The sequence below is a fragment of the Sphaeramia orbicularis genome, chromosome 2, assembly GCF_902148855.1.
Source record: "Sphaeramia orbicularis chromosome 2, fSphaOr1.1, whole genome shotgun sequence".
Lineage (NCBI taxonomy): Eukaryota > Metazoa > Chordata > Actinopteri > Kurtiformes > Apogonidae > Sphaeramia > Sphaeramia orbicularis.
Genome location: NC_043958.1, coordinates 19,810,759 through 19,834,133, shown reverse-complemented (window position 1 = coordinate 19,834,133; position 23,375 = coordinate 19,810,759).

Genomic DNA, 23,375 nt, shown 5'->3' with positions numbered 1-23,375 from the left:
AAATGACGAAAATACGGAAATTAAATGAACGCAAATGAAGGAAAAAATGAACAAAATGCACAAAAATGATGACAATACAGAAATTAAATGAACACAAATGAAGGAAATAATGAACAAAATGCACAAAAATGAGAAAATATGGAAATTAAATGAACGCAAATGAAGGAAATAATGAACAAAATGCACAAAAATGACGAAAATACGGAAATTAACTGAACGCAAATGAAGGAAAAAATGAACAAAATGCACAAAAATGACGAAAATACGGAAATTAAATGAACGCAAATGAAGGAAAAAATGAACAAAATGCACAAAAATGACGAAAATACGGACATTAAATGAACGCAAATGAAGGAAATAATGAACAAAATGCACAAAAATGACAAAAATACGGAAATTAAATGAACACAAATGAAGGAAAAAATGAACAAAATGCACAAAAATGACGAAAACACGGAAATTAAATGAACACAAATGAAGGAAAAAATGAACAAAATGCACAAAAATGATGAAAATACAGAAATTAAATGAGCACAAATGAAGGAAATAATGAACAAAATGCACAAAAATGAAGAAAATATGGAAATTAAATGAATGCAAATGAAGGAAATAATGAACAAAATGCACAAAAATAACGAAAATACGGAAATTAAATGAACGCAAATGAAGGAAATAATGAACAAAATGCACAAAAATGAGAAAATATGGAAATTAAATGAACGCAAATGAAGGAAATAATGAACAAAATGCACAAAAATGACGAATATACGGAAATTAAATGAACGCAAATGAAGGAAATAATGAACAAAATGCACAAAAATGACGAAAATACAGAAATTAAATGAATGCAAATGAAGGAAAAAATGAACAAAATGCACAAAAATGAATAAAAAATATGGAAATTAAATGAATGCAAATGAAGGAAAAAATGAACAAAATGCACAAAAATGATGAAAATACAGAAATTAAATGAGCACAAATGAAGGAAATAATGAACAAAATGCACAAAAATGAATAAAAAATATGGAAATTAAATGAATGCAAATGAAGGAAAAAATGAACAAAATGCACAAAAATGACGAAAATACGAAAATTAAATGAATGCAAATGAAGGAAAAAATGAACAAAATGCACAAAAATGATGACAATACAGAAATTAAATGAACACAAATGAAGGAAATAATGAACAAAATGCACAAAAATGAGAAAATATGGAAATTAAATGAACGCAAATGAAGGAAATAATGAACAAAATGCACAAAAATGACGAAAATACGGAAATTAACTGAACACAAATGAAGGAAAAAATGAACAAAATGCACAAAAATGACGAAAATACGGAAATTAAATGAACGCAAATGAAGGAAAAAATGAACAAAATGCACAAAAATGACGAAAATACGGACATTAAATGAACGCAAATGAAGGAAATAATGAACAAAATGCACGAAAATGACGAAAATACGGACATTAAATGAACGCAAATGAAGGAAATAATGAACAAAATGCACAAAAATGACGAAAATACGGAAAATAAATGAACACAAATGAAGTAAAAAATGAACAAAATGCACAAAAATGATGAAAATACAGAAATTAAATGAACACAAATGAAGGAAATAATGAACAAAATGCACAAAAATGATGAAAATACGGAAATTAAATGAATGCAAATGAAGGAAAAAATGAACAAAATGCACAAAAATGACGAAAACACGGAAATTAAATGAACACAAATGAAGGAAATAATGAACAAAATACACAAAAATGACGAAAATACGGAAAATAAATGAACACAAATGAAGTAAAAAATGAACAAAATGCACAAAAATGATGAAAATACAGAAATTAAATGAACACAAATGAAGGAAATAATGAACAAAATGCACAAAAATGATGAAAATACGGAAATTAAATGAATGCAAATGAAGGAAAAAATGAACAAAATGCACAAAAATGACGAAAACACGGAAATTAAATGAACACAAATGAAGGAAATAATGAACAAAATACACAAAAAATGAAGAAAATCTAAATATTGAACAAAATTAAGAAAAATGAATATGAAAACACAATGAAGAAAAATGAAGAAAATCTAAAAACAAAATGACCAAATATGACAAAAATGAATATAAAACAAAATGAAGAAAACAATGAACAAATGAAGAAAAACAAAGGAAATATAAAAACAAAATGAAGAAAATAATGAACAAAATGAAGGGGTTGGGGGCAGATTTGAATTCTGACTTTAAACTCAGCATTTTGACATTAATCTCAGAATTCCAACTTTTTTCTCCGAATTCTGACTTTAAACTCAGAATTCTGCTTTTTTTTTTCCTCCCAGAATTCTCAATTTATTCTCAGAATTCTGCTTTTTTTTTTTCCCCAGAATTCTGACTTTAAACTCAGAATTCTGACTTTTTTCTCCGAATTCTGACTTTAAACTCAGAATTTTGACATTAATCTCAGAATTCTAACTTTTTTCTCTGAATTCTGACTTTTTTCTCCGAATTCTGACTTTAAACTCAAAATTCTGGCTTTAAACTCAGAATTCTGACTTTTTTCTCCGAATTCTGACTTTTTTTATCCGAAGTCGGACTTTAATCTCAGAATTCTGACTTTGTAATAATGATAATAGGAAGAAGAAATACATATTGGACCTTAGTTTATTGTATTTTTTTCCTGACTTTAAACTCAGAATTCTGACTTTTTTCTCATAATTCTGACTTTAAACTCGGAATTTTGACGTTTATCTCAGAATTCTAGCTTCTTTCTCAGAGGTCTGACTTTAAACTCAGAATTCTGACTTTTTTCTCCGAATTCTGACTTTAAACTCAGAATTCTGACTTTTTTCTCCGAATTCTGACTTTAAACTCAGAATTTTGATGTTAATCTCAGAATTCTAACTTTTTTCTCCAAATTCTGAATTTTTTGTCCGAATTCTGACTTTAAACTCAAAATTCTGACTTTTTTCTCCGAATTCTGACTTTTTTTCTCTGAATTCGGACTTTAATCTCAGAATTCTGACTTTTTAATAATAATAATAAGAAGAAATACATATTGGACCTTAGTTTGTTGTATTTATTTCTTGACTTTAATCTCAGAATTCTGCTTTTTTTTCCCAGAATTCTGACTTTAAACTCAGAATTCTGACTTTTTTCTTATAATTCTGACTTTAAACTCGGAATTTTGACGTTAATCTCAGAATTCTAGCTTCTGTCTCAGAAGTCTGACTTTAAACTCAGAATTCTGACTTTTTTCTCCGAATTCTGACTTGAAACTCAGAAGTTTGACGTTCATCTCAGAATTCTAACTTTTTTTCTCCGAATTCTGAATTTTTTCTCTGAATTCTGACTTCAAACTCAAAATTCTGACTTTAAACTCAGAATTCTGACTTTTTTCTCCGAATTAGGACTTTAATCTCAGAATTCTGACTTTTTAATAATAATAATAAGAAGAAGAAGAAATACATATTGGACCTTAGTTTATTGTATTTTTTTCTTGACTTTAATCTCAGAATTCTGCTTTTTTTCCCAGAATTCTGACTTTAAACTCAGAATTCTGACTTTTTTCTTATAATTCTGACTTTAAACTCGGAATTTTGACGTTCATCTCAGAATTCTAACTTTTTTTTCTCTGAATTCTGAATTTTTTCTCTGAATTCTGACTTCAAACTCAAAATTCTGACTTTAAACTCAGAATTCTGACTTTTTTTCTCCGAATTAGGACTTTAATCTCAGAATTCTGACTTTTTAATAATAATAATAATAATAATAATAATAATAATAATAATAATAATAATAATAATAATAAGAAGAAGAAGAAGAAGAAGAAGAAGAAATACATATTGGACCTTAGTTTATTGTATATTTTTTCCAGTGGCCCTAATCCTCTTCCGTACTTTCTGATATTGGGTTTTAACCACACATTTGTTTACTTCAAAAATTAAATGCATGGACTTTTTTGTAACTCCATGAAAAAAAAAAAAAAAAAAAAAAAAAAAAAACAAATGATCGCATTGTTTTTTTTTTTTTTTTTTTTTTTTTTTTTTTTTTTTTTCATGTGTAAGTAGGAATAAAAACACTCAAGAAACAAATCTTTACTAAGGTTTTTGCATAATTCATGCATGAAAGGGTAAGCATTGCGGAAAGGCAGCAGTAAGTACAACCTTATTTGACTCTTTAGGGGAATCTGCTCGTATTCACGTATTCACGGCCCGTATCGGTGGCGAAGATGGCGATAGATGGAGCCTTCCTGATCGTGGCGCAGGAAAGTTTCCATTACAGCCCTTTGAAGTTCGGGATCTGCGGGACCAACGCTGAAAGCAAATTCTACCTTTTTTTTTTTTCTTTTTTGCTCCTTTTTTGGCTAAAAACAGCCACAGTCTTTTAAGATACCAACATAAAAGTAAATAGAGCGGTGGGGAACTTCTTCTGTCTTCCTATAGAAGTGTTTACAGCCACAAATTTGGACAAAAGCTGGTGTCTTCAGCTTGGCAGGATGCCACATGACCTGTGGTGAGCAGGAGGAAAGCAGTGGAGAAACAGCAGGAGAGAGAAAAAGAAGTCAGCGAACAGACTCTGAACGCTGGACGAAAGGTTTATTTAACCATCAAAGACCTAAACATCCACCAAAATATGGAATAACATCAACCATTAATCCACTGAATGCATTGAAATAATTCAAGTCAAATGTGGTTTCTTGGCTTTTAATGGTCATCAGATGTTCCGTAGTGAACATGGAAACACTATCTTCTGCATCGAGTCACAAATTAAACCCGTTACGTTCAGTTAATGACATATTTTACTGAAAAACAAAAGTAAAATATCACTTTTTTTCAGCGTTCTTAACCCATAAAGACCCAGTGCTGCTTTTGTAGTCTTTTTTCTCCTCTATTTTTTAACCTTTCTTAAGTGATTTGTCACCATTTACTTTAATATTATGCTCTGAATTTTGCATTTTTAAGTGAAAATCACTATATGGTTCTTAAAAAAACAGGACACGGGGGTTAAAAATTCAAACCAGATGTAGAGTAATGGTATGGAGCAAGTTTGGAAGCACTTAAAAATAAATACTTACCAAGATAAAAGACTATTTTTCAGATAAAACACATTTTTATTATAATGTATTATTTTACATTATATTTAATACAAAAATCTGCATGTAACACGGTCAAAAGGACACAAAAAAAATATGCACTACTATTTATTTTATTATTATTATTATTATTATTATTATTATTATTATTATTATTATTATTATTTTTAATATGTCTTTATTCTCTCACAGGTAAACTAATTATGCAAGGCAGAATGTTTCCACTGTTGCAAAATCATTCACAATTTATTCGTGTTTAACTGGGCAGGTTCTGTATGTAACACAAGTGGACACGATGGGGTACATACAAAACCTGGAATGAGACTGAGATTCATGAAAAACCTACATGTCTGAAGTAGAAAAACCACTAAGATCAACACATTTAACACAAGTGTCTTTATTTATAGTGCTTGTTGAGCCGCATTATGTGGTAAATTTTTTCGCATTATTACAATGTGAGAAATTTCTTACAAAATGCACTTGACACATTTTTATTTTCATCTTCAAACTGTGTGGTTAAAGTTCTGATTACATTACCTGTAGCTCCTGTGACAATTTTTTTTTCTAAATTGCTCTGAAATTATATTAATTTTGATTGTTATTACATAATGAACCATGTCATTACATTTTTTTTTTTTAAACAAAAATGTGTCAAAATGTGTTGATGTAGTTTATTACAAAATGCGTCTTTATTACAAGATGACGTGACATTCTTATTACATTTTAAACTTTTATTACATGATGGGAATTTATTACATAATGCGGCTCAACAGACCATTTCAAGTGATGTTTTCAAGATAAAATGCACTTAAGTAGCATTTCATGTTCCAAATTTGGTCCTATTTTTGGTCCCAATATTTTATAAAATATTCATTAATTAAAAGAGTATAATTTTTTTTGCATCATTAGTTACATCCTGGAGGGAAATATGTTGAAATTTCTCTTTTGTTATTGGGTCTAAAAAGCTGCCAGGTACCAAAATGTACCCAGTTTCATAGAAGTACCCATATTTAATGCGCTGATTATGTAAATGTTCATTAAAGCTCAGATTATTATATTCAAAACAGAGAAAACTAACGAAAAATATTATTTTTTCTGTGAAATATATCATTAACTGAACATAAAATAAGTGTCTCAATCCACTGATATTTATTAAACTCCATAGGTTTTACTGGTGAATCAATGTTGTAGAAGATGACAGTGTTTCCACGGTAACTACAGAGCCTCTGAATTTCCAAATGGGCCATATCTGATGACCATGAAAAGATGAAAAATTGCATTTTACACCAATTAGTTACACGTATCGATCGGATTAATGGATCAACAGGTATTAAACATTTTATATCGGTGGATGATTTTGGTCGCCGGTGTTCACAAGTTAAAGTTATGAACATTTAAAAACATGGTCAGTAAAAGTAAAGAACAAACAAAACAAACAAACAAAAAAAAGAGATTAATCGTATAACACTGGGTCACAAAAACATGCTTTTTACAAGTTGTCTAGGTTGTCTAAGTTGTCACCGCTAAATCCAAAAATGACATCTGTTTTTTTCAATCAGGTCAGGTTTTTTTTTGCTAATTTGATTTTGAAAAATTTGATCTTCTCACAAAATTGATTACATTTTTGTGACTTTATCAGTTGATTTTTTTATATAGTTCTCACCCAAAATAGGTTTTAAGAGAAAAAAAAAATCATTTTATTTTTATTTTTTTTTAAATAATGAAAAATAAATAAATAAATAAATAAAATAAATTAAATAAATAAATAAATAAAAAAGAAAAAAAAATCATTTTCTAACAGGATGTATTTATTAAGTGTTACAAACTGTAGCAGAATACATCAGGCTTATTTTTGCAAGATCTTCTAGTCGAAGCTATTTCATTCACTTGTAATATTAAAAAAAAAAAAAAAAAAAAAACATTTATCATGAATTGGCAAAAGTAAAATCTTCCGAACTCATTCATTTCAAGAAATATGAACGAATTTTGTATCATATGATGTGAAAATGCCCATTAATGTCAGAAAGTTGACCTGATTGAGTAAAATTAATGCGATTTTTGGATTCAGCACACCAAAATTATCCTAAATCAGCTCAAAAAACTTAATACATTTGTCGTTGACCAGTGTAATAAATAGAGTTAAATCACTAAAAAAAAGTGAACATTTCATTTGCATGTCATCCTAAAGAAAAGGGGTAAATGTAGAAAATAAATAAATAAAATCACCCGAAAACTTAACATTATTGTTGCAAAAATAATATATTGTTAACATCAAACTAATCAACGTCCAGTTTTGCTTCTCTGTTCCTGCCCACCATTGTTTGGCAGCATCTCTCCTGGCATAAATGTGCTTTTTTTTTTTTTTTTTTATTCGCCGTATCAGCAGTCGAAGTGGGTAATTATCATAAAAAGTCACCACAAAAAAAAAAAAAGAACAAAGAAAAACACCTACTCAAACTTCAAGCAGAATCAAATATGTAGATGGACTCCACACGCTTTGACTGACAGCCAGTGTCTTTTAGGAAGCACTAATTACTGTTATGTGATTTTTTTTTTTTTTTTCTTACTGCATATTCCAAATATATAAAGCAAATAACAAAAATACTACTGAAGAAAATCCAGGCTTTTAAACTTTTCTTGCGTTCAACCGCTTTCTCCTTCTTAAATGCCTTTAAGCTTCTGAAGGAAAAAAAAATATAATAATAATTTAATTCCACACTGTACATTCTGTAATCCTTTGCTCAGTTTCTTACTGAAGTGAAATAATGTTTTTTACAAAGAAGATTGTTCTTAAACCTAATACATGTTTTTATTACTGAGCAACTCCTGAAACTCTATGATCTTAAATTGAATTAAAAAATAAACGTTGTGGAGCTTTGGAACAATGTTGGCCTCCACAGTGGGAGTTTGTAATGGTCATAGATTACGGAGGTTAACTCAAAGGAACCTTCTGCAGAAAAACAATCGTCTTAGCTTTGAGTTTCTCAGCGGAACAAATAGGTTTCTTACATACTCTGAGATTGGACATATTTATTTTACTGTGCATTGCAGCATCATAACTCAGCTATTACCAATATATCATCTGTTTAACCCATAAAGACCCAGTGGGACTGATTTAGTATCATTTATTAGAATAGTATCCTCTGATTTTTGAATTTTTTCCAGTGAAAATCATCTATTTTCTATGTTTAATTGACTGATCATGTAGATGTGGATACAAACTGAGTGAAGTCAAAGGTTATTGTAACAAAATGGGGAAAAAAATGAAGAAAAAGTGACTTTTTCACCACAAATATTGCTAACAGAATGTTAAACAAGTGTCTTCATTCACTGTCATTGATCCAACTCTATACTATAGTAGTATATACTTATTATAGAACCCATAAAGTGATGTATTATCCTTTATTATAACATTATTCTCTGAATTTAGCATTTTTTCCAGTGAAAATCATATATTTTCTTATGTTTAACTGACTGATCATGTAGATGTTGATAAAAACTCATAGTAAAGTTAAAGGTTGTTGTATCAAAATGGAAAAAATGACCAAAAAGTGACTTTTTCACCAAAGATTTTTGTAAAACTAGTGTCTTCATTCACTGTCATTGATCCAACTCTATACTATAGAAGTATATACTTATTGTAGAACCCATAAAGACCAAGTGTGACTCTATTTAACCTTTAAGTGATTTATTATCCTTTATTATAACATTATCTTCTGAATTTTGCATTTTTTCCAGTGAAAATCATCTATATTCTGTTTAATTGACTGATCATGTAGATGGTCAAAAAAACTCAGTAAAGTTAAAGGTTGTTGTATCAAAATGGAAAAAATGAAGAAAAAGTGACTTTTTCACCAAAGATTTTGGCTAATGGAACGTTAAAAAAGTGTCTCCATTCGCTGTCATTGATCCAACTCTATACTATAGAAGTATATACTTATTATAGAACCCATAAAGTGATTTATTATCATTTATTATAACATTATTCTCTGAATTTAGCATTTTTTCCAGTGAAAATCATATATTTTCTTATGTTCAATTGACCGATCATGTAGATGTTGATAAAAAACTCATAGTAAAGTCAAAGGTTGTTGTATCAAAATGGAAAAAATGACGAAAAAGTGACTTTTTCACCAAAGATTTTTGTAAAACAAGTGTCTTCATTCACTGTCATTGATCCAACTCTATACTATAGTAGTATATACTTATTATAGAACCCATAAAGTGATGTATTATCCTTTATTATAACATTATTCTCTGAATTTAGCATTTTCTCCAGCGAAAATCATCTATTTTCTATCTTCAATTGACCGATCATGTAGATGTTGATAAAAAACTCATAGTAAAGTCAAAGGTTGTTGTATCAAAATGGAAAAAATGACGAAAAAGTGACTTTTTCACCAAAGATTTTGGCTAATGGAACGTTAAAAAAGTGTCTCCATTCGCTGTCATTGATCCAACTCTATACTATAGAAGTATATACTTTATTATAGAACCCATAAAGTGATTTATTATCATTTATTATAATATTATCCTCTGAATTTTGCATTTTTTCCAGTGAAAATCATCCATTTTTCTATGTTTAATTGACCGATCATGTAGATGTTGATAAAAACTCACAGTAAAGTCAAAGGTTATTGTATCAAAATGGGAAAAAAATGAAGAAAAAGTGACTTTTTCACCACAAATATTGCTAACAGAATGTTAAACAAGTGTTTCCATTCACTGTCATTGATCCAACTCTATACTATAGTAGTAAATACTTTTTATAGAACCCATAAAGTGACTTATTGTCATTTATTAGAATATTATCCTCTGAATTTAGCATTTTTTCCAGTGAAAATCATCTATTTTTCTATGTTTAATTGACCGATCATGTAGATGTTGATAAAAACTCACAGTAAAGTCAAAGGTTATTGTAACAAAATGGGAAAAAAATGAAGAAAAAGTGACTTTTTCACCACAAATATTGCTAACAGAATGTTAAACAAGTGTTTCCATTCACTGTCATTGATCCAACTCTATACTATAGTAGTATATACTTTTTATAGAACCCATAAAGACCCACTGTGACTTTTGAGATAATTCCCAAATTAAGTTATCTCTCTATTTACCATTTCTTAAGTGATTTATCACCATTTATTGTAATAAAACATATGGTATTTTGGGAATTTTCAGTGAAAATCAAGTATTTTCTTACATTTCTTACATGTATGTATGTATGTATGTATGTATGTATTTTTTATTAAATCGTCATTTCAAACATGTAGACAGTGAAATCAAAACAAAACCAACCAACAAAATATCAGTAATGATATATAAAAGGTTGATAAGTAAGCAAAAGATAATAAATAAATAAATAAATAAATAAATAAATAAATAAATAAATAAATAAATAAATAAATAAAATTGCATTTTAAATCAAAAATTCGAAAATTCAAACGCATGGGCAAAAAGTTTTTTTTTTTTTTTTTTTCATTTTAAGAATGTGGCTGCATTTTTTGACTCATAAATAAAATGAGTTATCAATTATCCAGTCTGCATTTTTAGACGGATGTATTTAAATTTTTGGAATTTTAGATTTCCAGTTGAATTTTGGTAACTATTTGCAGGGGTTGGCATGTATTGAAAATTAAATCTCAAATGTCTTTTCTTTTTAATTAAATACAAAAATAGTCTGTCTTGAATAAGAAAATGAAAATGCAGGTTGGAAAATTTTTTTAATAAGTTTATTTATGAGTCAAATAATGCAATTTTAATTTAGACTATGGTAACTAATGGCTTCTATAACTCTCGAACTAGTCGGGCTCAGGTATGAAAGTGCTTTCTGCTGGTTTCTGTTTCCCATCCTGCAGACTCCACAACAGAACAACAGGAAACTACAAAATCTGTTTTGCTTTTGTGTCATTTTCCATTTTGCCTCATTCTTTTGTCCTGAAATAACTACTACTGGTAGACTTTATAAGATCATAACTTCAGCAGATAACGGCTAGGCAGATTTCAGTAATCAAACCACAGGCACAAGCCACGGTCAATATTTGTGGCGCAGTGGCGTGCTGACAGTCTGCAGGAAGGCCAACATAATGATGTGGAAGTGTGTTAGTAAGAGCAAAGTCATCAGAAAGTATTCGGCATTTGGATAAATTTTGCCTAATGAAAGCCTTTTTTTTTTTTTTTTTTTTGCAACAAAAACAAAATGCACAAAAATGAAGAAAATACAGAAATTAAATGAACACAAATGAAGGAAAAAATGAACAAAATGCAAAAAAAATGACAAAAATACAAAAATTAAATAAACACCAAAGAAGGACAAAAATGAACAAAATGCACAAAAGTGACGAAAATACAAAAATGAAATGAACACAAATGAAGGAAAAAATAAAGAAAATGCATAAAAATGAAGAAAATATAAAAATTAAATGAACACAAAAGAAGAAAAGAATGAACAAAATGCACAAAAATGAAGAAAATACAGAAATTAAATGAACACAAATGAAGGAAAAAATGAACAAAATGCACAAAACTGACGAAAATACAAAAATGAAATGAACACAAATGAAGGAAAAAAATAAAGAAAATGCACAAAAATGAAGAAAATATAAAAATTAAATGAACGCAAAAGAAGAAAAGAATGAACAAAATGCACAAAAATGAAGAAAATACAGAAATTAAATGAACACAAATGAAGGAAAAAATGAACAAAATGCACAAAAATGACAAAAATACAAAAATTAAATAAACACCAAAGAAGGAAAAAAATGAACAAAATGCACAAAAGTGACGAAAGTACAAAAATGAAATGAACACAAATGAAGGAAAAAAATAAAGAAAATGCACAAAAATGAAGAAAAAATAAAAATTAAATGAACACAAAAGAAGAAAAGAATGAACAAAATGCACAAAAATGAAGAAAATACAGAAATTAAATGAACACAAATGAAGGAAAAAATGAACAAAATGCACAAAAATGACAAAAATACAAAAAATAAATAAACACCAAAGAAGGAAAAAAAATGAACAAAATGCACAAAAGTGACGAAAATACAAAAATGAAATGAACACAAATGAAGGAAAAAAATAAAGAAAATGCACAAAAATGAAGAAAATATAAAAATTAAATGAACGCAAAAGAAGAAAAGAATGAACAAAATGCACAAAAATGAAGAAAATACAGAAATTAAATGAACACAAATGAAGGAAAAAATGAACAAAATGCACAAAAATGACAAAAATACAAAAATTAAATAAACACCAAAGAAGGAAAAAAATGCACAAAATGCACAAAAGTGACGAAAATACAAAAATGAAATGAACACAAATGAAGGAAAAAAATAAAGAAAATGCACAAAAATGAAGAAAATATAAAAATTAAATGAACGCAAAAGAAGAAAAGAATGAACAAAATGCACAAAAATGAAGAAAATACAGAAATTAAATGAACACAAATGAAGGAAAAAATGAACAAAATGCACAAAAATGACAAAAATACAAAAATTAAATAAACACCAAAGAAGGAAAAAAATGCACAAAATGCACAAAAGTGACGAAAATACAAAAATGAAATGAACACAAATGAAGGAAAAAAATAAAGAAAATGCACAAAAATGAAGAAAATATAAAAATTAAATGAACGCAAAAGAAGAAAAGAATGAACAAAATGCACAAAAATGAAGAAAATACAGAAATTAAATGAACACAAATGAAGGAAAAAATGAACAAAATGCACAAAAATGACAAAAATACAAAAATTAAATAAACACCAAAGAAGGAAAAAAATGCACAAAATGCACAAAAGTGACGAAAGTACAAAAATGAAATAAACACCAATGAAGGAAAAAATAAAGAAAATGCACAAAAATGAAGAAAAAATAAAAATTAAATGAACACAAAAGAAGAAAAGAATGAACAAAATGCACAAAAATGAAGAAAATACAGAAATTAAATGAACACAAATGAAGGAAAAAATGAACAAAATGCACAAAAGTGACGAAAATACAAAAATGAAATGAACACAAATGAAGGAAAAAAATAAAGAAAATGCACAAAAATGAAGAAAATATAAAAATTAAATGAACGCAAAAGAAGAAAAGAATGAACAAAATGCACAAAAATGAAGAAAATACAGAAATTAAATGAACACAAATGAAGGAAAAAATGAACAAAATGCACAAAAATGACAAAAATACAAAAATTAAATAAACACCAAAGAAGGAAAAAAATGCACAAAATGCACAAAAGTGACGAAAATACAAAAATGAAATGAACACAAATGAAGGAAAAAAATAAAGAAAATGCACAAAAATGAAGAAAATATAAAAATTAAATGAACGCAAAAGAAGAAAAGAATGAACAAAATGCACAAAAATGATGAAAATACAGAGATTAAATGAACACAAGTGAAGGAAAACAATAAAAATGCACGAAAACGAAGAAAATATAAATATTGAACAAAATGAAGAAAAATGAAAATAAAAACACAATGAAGAAACTAATGAAGAAAATGAAGAAAAATGAAGAAAATATAAAAGACGAAATGACCAAAAATAAAGAAAATATTGAACAAAATGAGCTGTGTCATTTTCCATTTTGCCTCATTCTTTTGTCCTGAAATAACTACTCCTGGTAGACTTTATAATATCATAACTTCAGCAGATAACGGCTTTTTTTTTTTTTTTTTTTGCTTACACACCATCTGATATTGTTTGCCAAATACGCATGGCAACCTGAGTGTCTAAGCTGCAGCTGAGTGGAGCCCACACAAGCAGGAACCTGGCTATTATAGATTAGCATCAGGAGGACAAATGAACCATGAGGAGGAGGAGACTGGTTGTTAACCCTTAGGGGTCCACATGACTGAGTCACATGACCTATTCAACACGTCGTAGCGTCACAACAATTGCATTCGAAAGTGCGGACTTTAAACATTATCCCACTTTTTATTTGATATTAACCCTTTCATGCATGAATTATGACAACCTTAATCAAGATTTTTTTTTTTTTTTTTCTGAGTGATTTTATTCCTCTTTAGGCATTAAAAAAACTATGCAATTGAATTTATTTATTTATTTTTTAATGAAGCTACTTTGTGTTTCATGGAATTGCAAAAATGTCCACTCGTGTTTAATTTTTGAAGCAAAAAAAAAACATGTATTTACTGATATAAAGTGTGAAAACTCTGCAATAAAAACATTTTAATGCTGCTAATCTGATATTTTCTCACATTTTAACCCTTTCATGCATAGTGGTCACTACAGTGGACAGTTACTCTACAGCAGGGGTGTCAAACTGGTTTTAGTTCAGGGGCCACATTCAGCCCAATTCGATCTCAAGCGGGCCAAGCCATTAAAATAATAGCATAAAAACCTATAAATAATGACAACTCCCATTTTTTCTTTTCATTTTAGTGCAATGAAAAACATTAAATTATGAAAATATATACATTTACAAACTATCTTTCACAAAAAAAATGTGAATTATCAGAAAAAAAATTATTTTCTAAAGAAAAATAAGCTAAATTTTAACAATATTATGCATCAACTACTAACTTGTACATGTGCATTACACACAATGTTACACAAACATAATAGTGTTGAAATTTTGAAGTTTGGAATGTGTAACTAAAATAAGAATGTCTACAATGTTATGTGTCAACTTCGTAAAACAACTTAGAAACTGGATCCACAAAACATTTAGTAACAGACAGAATATTGTTAAAATTGTAATTAATTTTCAGGTTGTTCACATTTTATTGTAAGGGTTATTGGACTTATTTTTCTTTAGATCACAGTAGGCTAAAACCCTTGACTGTTAATATCTTCAGTGTAATTTTTGCACTCCATAAAATCATCCTGCAGGGCCGGATTGGAACCTGAACATCCAAACGGGTCATATCTGATGACCGTGAAAAGATGAAGAACTGTATTTTATTTACACTAGTTATTTACATTTTTGTGGAGTTAAAAAATGTCTAGCTGAGTGGACTTTTTTTCTTTCTTTTTTTTTTTTTTTTTTAACTCCATGAAAAATAGGTTCATAAAAAATTTCAATTGCATTGTTTCTGGTCATGCCTAACGAGGAATAAAATCACTCAAGAAAAAAAAAAAAATATTGACTAAGGTTCTCATAATTCATGTATGAAAGGGTTAAAGTATGTAAAGGCAAAATCAAAAGTACTCAAAAAAAAAAAAAAAAAAAAAAAAAAAGGGATTTTATGGTCATTTTTCCATATCGGACTTTGAAATGTGACTTGATGATAAAAGAAGCAAATACATGTGATATGAACAGGTGACACAGTTGACTCCGTCCTGTTAAATTATGAAGCGAACGACGATAATTTGCGTAAAAAGGACAAAATGTACGGAGCGGTGCAGCTGAGGCGTATTGTCACAGTTAAGTAAAGTTAGATTTCCTATGAAAGCATCTGGCATTTTCTTATAAAGGCACTTGGAACAGAATTTATTTCCCCTCTGGGCTCATTGGCATAATGGGAGGGAACGAGGGACAACAAACAGCTTCGGATTATATAATTGACACCATATGTATGAGTCCTTAGGAAGTTTACTTTGGTGATTATATTCAAAGCCCACCTCTTACATGTGGGGCTAAATTCTAGAATGTGGGCATTTGCATAGTTGGGACCACAGCAGGAATGGGATCAGGGTAAAGCTGGAGCACTGACAACACCGACATGAAAAAATAATATTCTGAGCGAAAAAGGTTCAGGAAATGTAAGCAAATGTGGCCTAAATGCGATTTTTTTGGCGATTTTTTTTTTCCGATCTGTTAAAAGACAGTCCAAACGGCACAAATCGCAATGTACACTAGTAATAAGAAGAAAAGAACTCGGAGAGGGCAGACCTCCGCCAAGAGAGATCTGCCCCCCCCCCCGTTCATTTTGTTGATTATTTTCTTCGTTTGTCTTCATTTTGTTTTTATATTCTACATTTTTCTTCATTTTGTTCATTGTTTTCTTCGCTTGTCTTTATTTTGTTTTATGTTTTCTTCATTTTTGGCCATTTTGTTTTCATATTTTCTTCATTTTTTTCATTTTCTTCATTATTTTCTTAATTTTTCTTTAATGTGTTTTTTATATTCATTTTTCTTTATTTTGTTCAATATTTTTATTTTCTTCATTTTTGTGCATTTTGTTCAATATTTTTATTTTCTTCATTTTTGTGCATTTTGTTCATTATTTCCTTCATTTATTTTCGTTTAATTTCTGTATTTTCGTCATTTTTGTGCATTTTGTTCATTATTTCCTTCATTTGTGTTCATTTCATTTCTGTATTTTTGTCATTTTTGTGCATTTTGTTCATTATTTCCTTCATTTGTGTTCAGTTAATTTCTGTATTTTCTTCATTTTTGTGCATTTTGTTCATTTTTTCCCTCATTTGTGTTCATTCTGATGTGAGTCCACTCCTCCTTCTGATTGGACAAACCCCCCCCCCCCCCCCCACACACACACACACACACACCCGATCACCACCAAAATTTAATCATTACTTCCTTGTGCCAGTATCAACATTTCCTGAAAATTTCCTGAAAATCTTTCAATAACTTTTGGAGATATCTTGCTAACAAAACTAAAACTAAACCAAAATCAAAACTAAATTCATTATGTACTGCTCAAAATTCATATCGATTTTCTAACCATTCTCTTCTTCACGCCACTACCTTGAGTTTACATGACGTCATATTTTGACAACCGGTAATGTGTGTTTTCTCCAAATAATTGGATCAGATTTCGCCAAAAAATCCGAATCTTAGCCCTTAGGAAGTTTACTTTGGTGATTATATTCAAAGCCCACCTCTTACATGTGGGGCTAAATTCTAGAATGTGGGCATTTGCATAGTTGGGACCACAGCAGGAATGGGATCAGGGTAAAGCTGGAGCACTGACAACACCGACATGAAAAAATAATATTCTGAGCGAAAAAGGTTATGGAAATGTAAACAAATGTGGCCTAAATGCGTTTTTTTTTGCGATTTTTTTTTTCCCGATCTGTTAAAAGACAGTCCAAACGGCACAAATCGCAATGTACACTAGTAATAAGAAGAAAAGAACTCGGAGAGGGCAGACCTCCGCCAAGAGAGATCTGCCCCCCCCCCGTTCATTTTGTTGATTATTTTCTTCGTTTGTCTTCATTTTGTTCATTGTTTTCTTCGCTTGTCTTCATTTTGTTTTATATTTTCTTCATTTTTCTTCATTTTGTTCATTTTTCTTTATTTTGTTTTATATTTTCTCCATTTTTCTTCATTTTGTTCATTTTTCTTCATTTTGTTTTTATATTCTTCATTTTTCTTCATTTTGTTTTGTATTCTACATTTTTCTTCATTTGTTCATTTTTCTTTATTTTGTTTGTATATTTTCATCATTTTTCTTCATTTTGTTTTTATATTGTTCATTTTGTTCATATTTCTTTATTTTGTTTTTTTATATTTTCTTCATTTTGTTCATTTTGTTTTATATTCATTTTTGTTCATTTTGTTTTATATTCATTTTGTTCATTTTGTTCAATATTTTCTTCATTTTTGGCCATTTTGTTTTCATATTTTCTTCATTTTTTTCATTTTCTTCATTATTTTCTTAATTTTTCTTCAATGTGTTTTTTATATTCATTTTCTTAATTTTGTTCAATATTTTTATTTTCTTCATTTTTGTGCATTTTGTTCAATATTTTTATTTTCTTCATTTTTGTGCATTTTGTTCATTATTTCCTTCATTTATTTTCGTTTAATTTCTGTATTTTCGTCATTTTTGTGCATTTTGTTCATTATTTCCTTCATTTGTGTTCATTTCATTTCTGTATTTTCGTCATTTTTGTGCATTTTGTTCATTATTTCCTTCATTTGTGTTCATTTCATTTCTGTATTTTCGTCATTTTTGTGCATTTTGTTCATTATTTCCTTCATTTATTTTCGTTTAATTTCTGTATTTTCGTCATTTTTGTGCATTTTGTTCATTATTTCCTTCATTTGTGTTCATTTCATTTCTGTATTTTCGTCATTTTTGTGCATTTTGTTCATTATTTCCTTCATTTGTGTTCAGTTAATTTCTGTATTTTCTTCATTTTTGTGCATTTTGTTCATTTTTTCCCTCATTTGTGTTCATTCTGATGTGAGTCCACTCCTCCTTCTGATTGGACAAACCCCCCCCCACACACACACACACACACACACACACACCCGATCACCACCAAAATTTAATCATTACTTCCTTGTGCCAGTATCAACATTTCCTGAAAATTTCCTGAAAATCTTTCAATAACTTTGGAGATATCTTGCTAACAAAACTAAAACTAAACCAAAATCAAAACTAAATTCATTATGTACTGCTCAAAATTCATATCGATTTTCTAACCATTCTCTTTCTTCACGCCACTACCTTGAGTTTACATGACGTCATATTTTGACACCGGTAATGTGTGTTTTCTCCAAATAATTGGATCAGATTTCGCCAAAAAAATCCGAATCTTAGCCCTTAGGAAGTTTACTTTGGTGATTATATTCAAAGCCCACCTCTTACATGTGGGGCTAAATTCTAGAATGTGGGCATTTGCATAGTTGGGACCACAGCAGGAATGGGATCAGGGTAAAGCTGGAGCACTGACAACACCGACATGAAAAAATAATATTCTGAGCGAAAAAGGTTCAGGAAATGTAAGCAAATGTGGCCTAAATGCGATTTTTTTGGCGATTTTTTTTTTTCCGATCTGTTAAAAGACAGTCCAAACGGCACAAATCGCAATGTACACTAGTAATAAGAAGAAAAGAACTCGGAGAGGGCAGACCTCCGCCAAGAGAGATCTGCCCCCCCCCCCCCCGTTCATTTTGTTGATTCTTTTCTTCGTTTGTCTTCATTTTGTTTTTACATTCTACATTTTTCTTCATTTTGTTCATTGTTTTCTTCGCTTGTCTTTATTTTGTTTTATGTTTTCTTCATTTTTGGCCATTTTGTTTTCATATTTTCTTCATTTTTTTCATTTTCTTCATTATTTTCTTAATTTTTCTTTAATGTGTTTTTTATATTCATTTTTCTTAATTTTGTTCAATATTTTTATTTTCTTCATTTTTGTGCATTTTGTTCAATATTTTTATTTTCTTCATTTTTGTGCATTTTGTTCATTATTTCCTTCATTTATTTTCGTTTAATTTCTGTATTTTCGTCATTTTTGTGCATTTTGTTCATTATTTCCTTCATTTGTGTTCATTTCATTTCTGTATTTTCGTCATTTTTGTGCATTTTGTTCATTATTTCCTTCATTTGTGTTCAGTTAATTTCTGTATTTTCTTCATCTTCATTTTTGTGCATTTTGTTCATTTTTTCCTTCATTTGTGTTCATTTCATTTCTGTATTTTCGTCATTTTTGTGCATTTTGTTCATTATTTCCTTCATTTGTGTTCAGTTAATTTCTGTTTTTTCTTCATTTTTGTGCATTTTGTTCATTTTTTCCCTCATTTGTGTTCATTCTGATGTGAGTCCACTCCTCCTTCTGATTGGACAAACCCCCCCCCCCCCCCCCCCCCCCCCCACACACACACACACACACCCGATCACCACCAAAATTTAATCATTACTTCCTTGTGCCAGTATCAACATTTCCAGAAAATTTCCTGAAAATCTTTCAATAACTTTGGAGATATCTTGCTAACAAAACTAAAACTAAACCAAAATCAAAACTAAATTCATTATGTACTGCTCAAAATTCATATCGATTTTCTAACAATTCTCTTTCTTCACGCCACTACCTTGAGTTTACATGACGTCATATTTTGACACCGTAATGTGTGTTTTCTCCAAATAATTGGATCAGATTTCGCCAAAAAATCCGAATCTTAGCCCTTAGGAAGTTTACTTTGGTGATTATATTCAAAGCCCACCTCTTACATGTGGGGCTAAATTCTAGAATGTGGGCATTTGCATAGTTGGGACCACAGCAGGAATGGGATCAGGGTAAAGCTGGAGCACTGACAACACCGACATGAAAAAATAATATTCTGAGCGAAAAAGGTTATGGAAATGTAAACAAATGTGGCCTAAATGCGTTTTTTTTTTGCGATTTTTTTTTTCCCGATCTGTTAAAAGACAGTCCAAACGGCACAAATCGCAATGTACACTAGTAATAAGAAGAAAAGAACTCGGAGAGGGCAGACCTCCGCCAAGAGAGATCTGCCCCCCCCCCCCATTCATTTTGTTGATTATTTTCTTCGTTTGTCTTCATTTTGTTCATTGTTTTCTTCGCTTGTCTTCATTTTGTTTTATATTTTCTTCATTTTTCTTCATTTTGTTCATTTTTCTTTATTTTGTTTTTATATTTTCTCCATTTTTCTTCATTTTGTTCATTTTTCTTCATTTTGTTTTTATATTCTTCATTTTTCTTCATTTTGTTTTTGTATTCTACATTTTTCTTCATTTTGTTCATTTTTCTTTATTTTGTTTGTATATTTTCATCATTTTTCTTCATTTTGTTTTTATATTGTTCATTTTGTTCATATTTCTTTATTTTGTTTTTTTATATTTTCTTCATTTTTGTTCATTTTGTTTTATATTCATTTTTGTTCATTTTGTTTTATATTCATTTTTGTTCATTTTGTTCAATATTTTCTTCATTTTTGGCCATTTTGTTTTCATATTTTCTTCATTTTTTTCATTTTCTTCATTATTTTCTTAATTTTTCTTCAATGTGTTTTTTATATTCATTTTTCTTAATTTTGTTCAATATTTTTATTTTCTTCATTTTTGTGCATTTTGTTCAATATTTTTATTTTCTTCATTTTTGTGCATTTTGTTCATTATTTCCTTCATTTATTTTCGTTTAATTTCTGTATTTTCGTCATTTTTGTGCATTTTGTTCATTATTTCCTTCATTTGTGTTCATTTCATTTCTGTATTTTCGTCATTTTTGTGCATTTTGTTCATTATTTCCTTCATTTGTGTTCATTTCATTTCTGTATTTTCGTCATTTTTGTGCATTTTGTTCATTATTTCCTTCATTTATTTTCGTTTAATTTCTGTATTTTCGTCATTTTTGTGCATTTTGTTCATTATTTCCTTCATTTGTGTTCATTTCATTTCTGTATTTTCGTCATTTTTGTGCATTTTGTTCATTATTTCCTTCATTTGTGTTCAGTTAATTTCTGTATTTTCTTCATTTTTGTGCATTTTGTTCATTTTTTCCCTCATTTGTGTTCATTCTGATGTGAGTCCACTCCTCCTTCTGATTGGACAAACCCCCCCCACACACACACACACACACACACACACACCCGATCACCACCAAAATTTAATCATTACTTCCTTGTGCCAGTATCAACATTTCCTGAAAATTTCCTGAAAATCTTTCAATAACTTTTGGAGATATCTTGCTAACAAAACTAAAACTAAACCAAAATCAAAACTAAATTCATTATGTACTGCTCAAAATTCATATCGATTTTCTAACCATTCTCTTTCTTCACGCCACTACCTTGAGTTTACATGACGTCATATTTTGACACCGGTAATGTGTGTTTTCTCCAAATAATTGGATCAGATTTCGCCAAAAAATCCGAATCTTAGCCCTTAGGAAGTTTACTTTGGTGATTATATTCAAAGCCCACCTCTTACATGTGGGGCTAAATTCTAGAATGTGGGCATTTGCATAGTTGGGACCACAGCAGGAATGGGATCAGGGTAAAGCTGGAGCACTGACAACACCGACATGAAAAAATAATATTCTGAGCGAAAAAGGTTCAGGAAATGTAAGCAAATGTGGCCTAAATGCGATTTTTTTGGCGATTTTTTTTTCCGATCTGTTAAAAGACAGTCCAAACGGCACAAATCGCAATGTACACTAGTAATAAGAAGAAAAGAACTCGGAGAGGGCAGACCTCCGCCAAGAGAGATCTGCCCCCCCCCCCCCCCCCCCCCGTTCATTTTGTTGATTCTTTTCTTCGTTTGTCTTCATTTTGTTTTTATATTCTACATTTTTCTTCATTTTGTTCATTGTTTTCTTCGCTTGTCTTTATTTTGTTTTCTTCATTTTTCTTCATTTTGTTCATTTTTCTTTATTTTGTTTTTATATTTTCTCCATTTTTCTTCATTTTGTTCATTTTTCTTCATTTTGTTTTTATATGCTTCATTTTTCTTCATTTTGTTTTTGTATTCTACATTTTTCTTCATTTTGTTCATTTTTCTTTATTTTGTTTGTATATTTTCTTCATTTTTCTTCATTTTGTTTTTATATTGTTCATTTTGTTCATATTTCTTTATTTTGTTTTTTTATATTTTCTTCATTTTTGTTCATTTTGTTTTATATTCATTTTTGTTCATTTTGTTCAATATTTTCTTCATTTTTGGCCATTTTGTTTTCATATTTTCTTCATTTTTTTCATTTTCTTCATTATTTTCTTAATTTTTCTTTAATGTGTTTTTTATATTCATTTTTCTTAATTTTGTTCAATATTTTTATTTTCTTCATTTTTGTGCATTTTGTTCAATATTTTTATTTTCTTCATTTTTGTGCATTTTGTTCATTATTTCCTTCATTTATTTTCGTTTAATTTCTGTATTTTCGTCATTTTTGTGCATTTTGTTCATTATTTCCTTCATTTGTGTTCATTTCATTTCTGTATTTTCGTCATTTTTGTGCATTTTGTTCATTATTTCCTTCATTTGTGTCCAGTTAATTTCTGTATTTTCTTCATTTTTGTGCATTTTGTTCATTTTTTCCCTCATTTGTGTTCATTCTGATGTGAGTCCACTCCTCCTTCTGATTGGACAAACCCCCCCCCCCCACACACACACACACACACACACACACCCGATCACCACCAAAATTTAATCATTACTTCCTTGTGCCAGTATCAACATTACCTGAAAATTTCCTGAAAATCTTTCAATAACTTTTGGAGATATCTTGCTAACAAAACTAAAACTAAACCAAAATCAAAACTAAATTCATTATGTTCTGCTCAAAATTCATATCGATTTTCTAACCATTCTCTTTCTTCACGCCACTACCTTGAGTTTACATGACGTCATATTTTGACACCGGTAATGTGTGTTTTCTCCAAATAATTGGATCAGATTTCGCCAAAAAATCCGAATCTTAGCCCTTAGGAAGTTTACTTTGGTGATTATATTCAAAGCCCACCTCTTACATGTGGGGCTAAATTCTAGAATGTGGGCATTTGCATAGTTGGGACCACAGCAGGAATGGGATCAGGGTAAAGCTGGAGCACTGACAACACCAACATGAAAAAATAATATTCTGAGCGAAAAAGGTTCAGGAAATGTA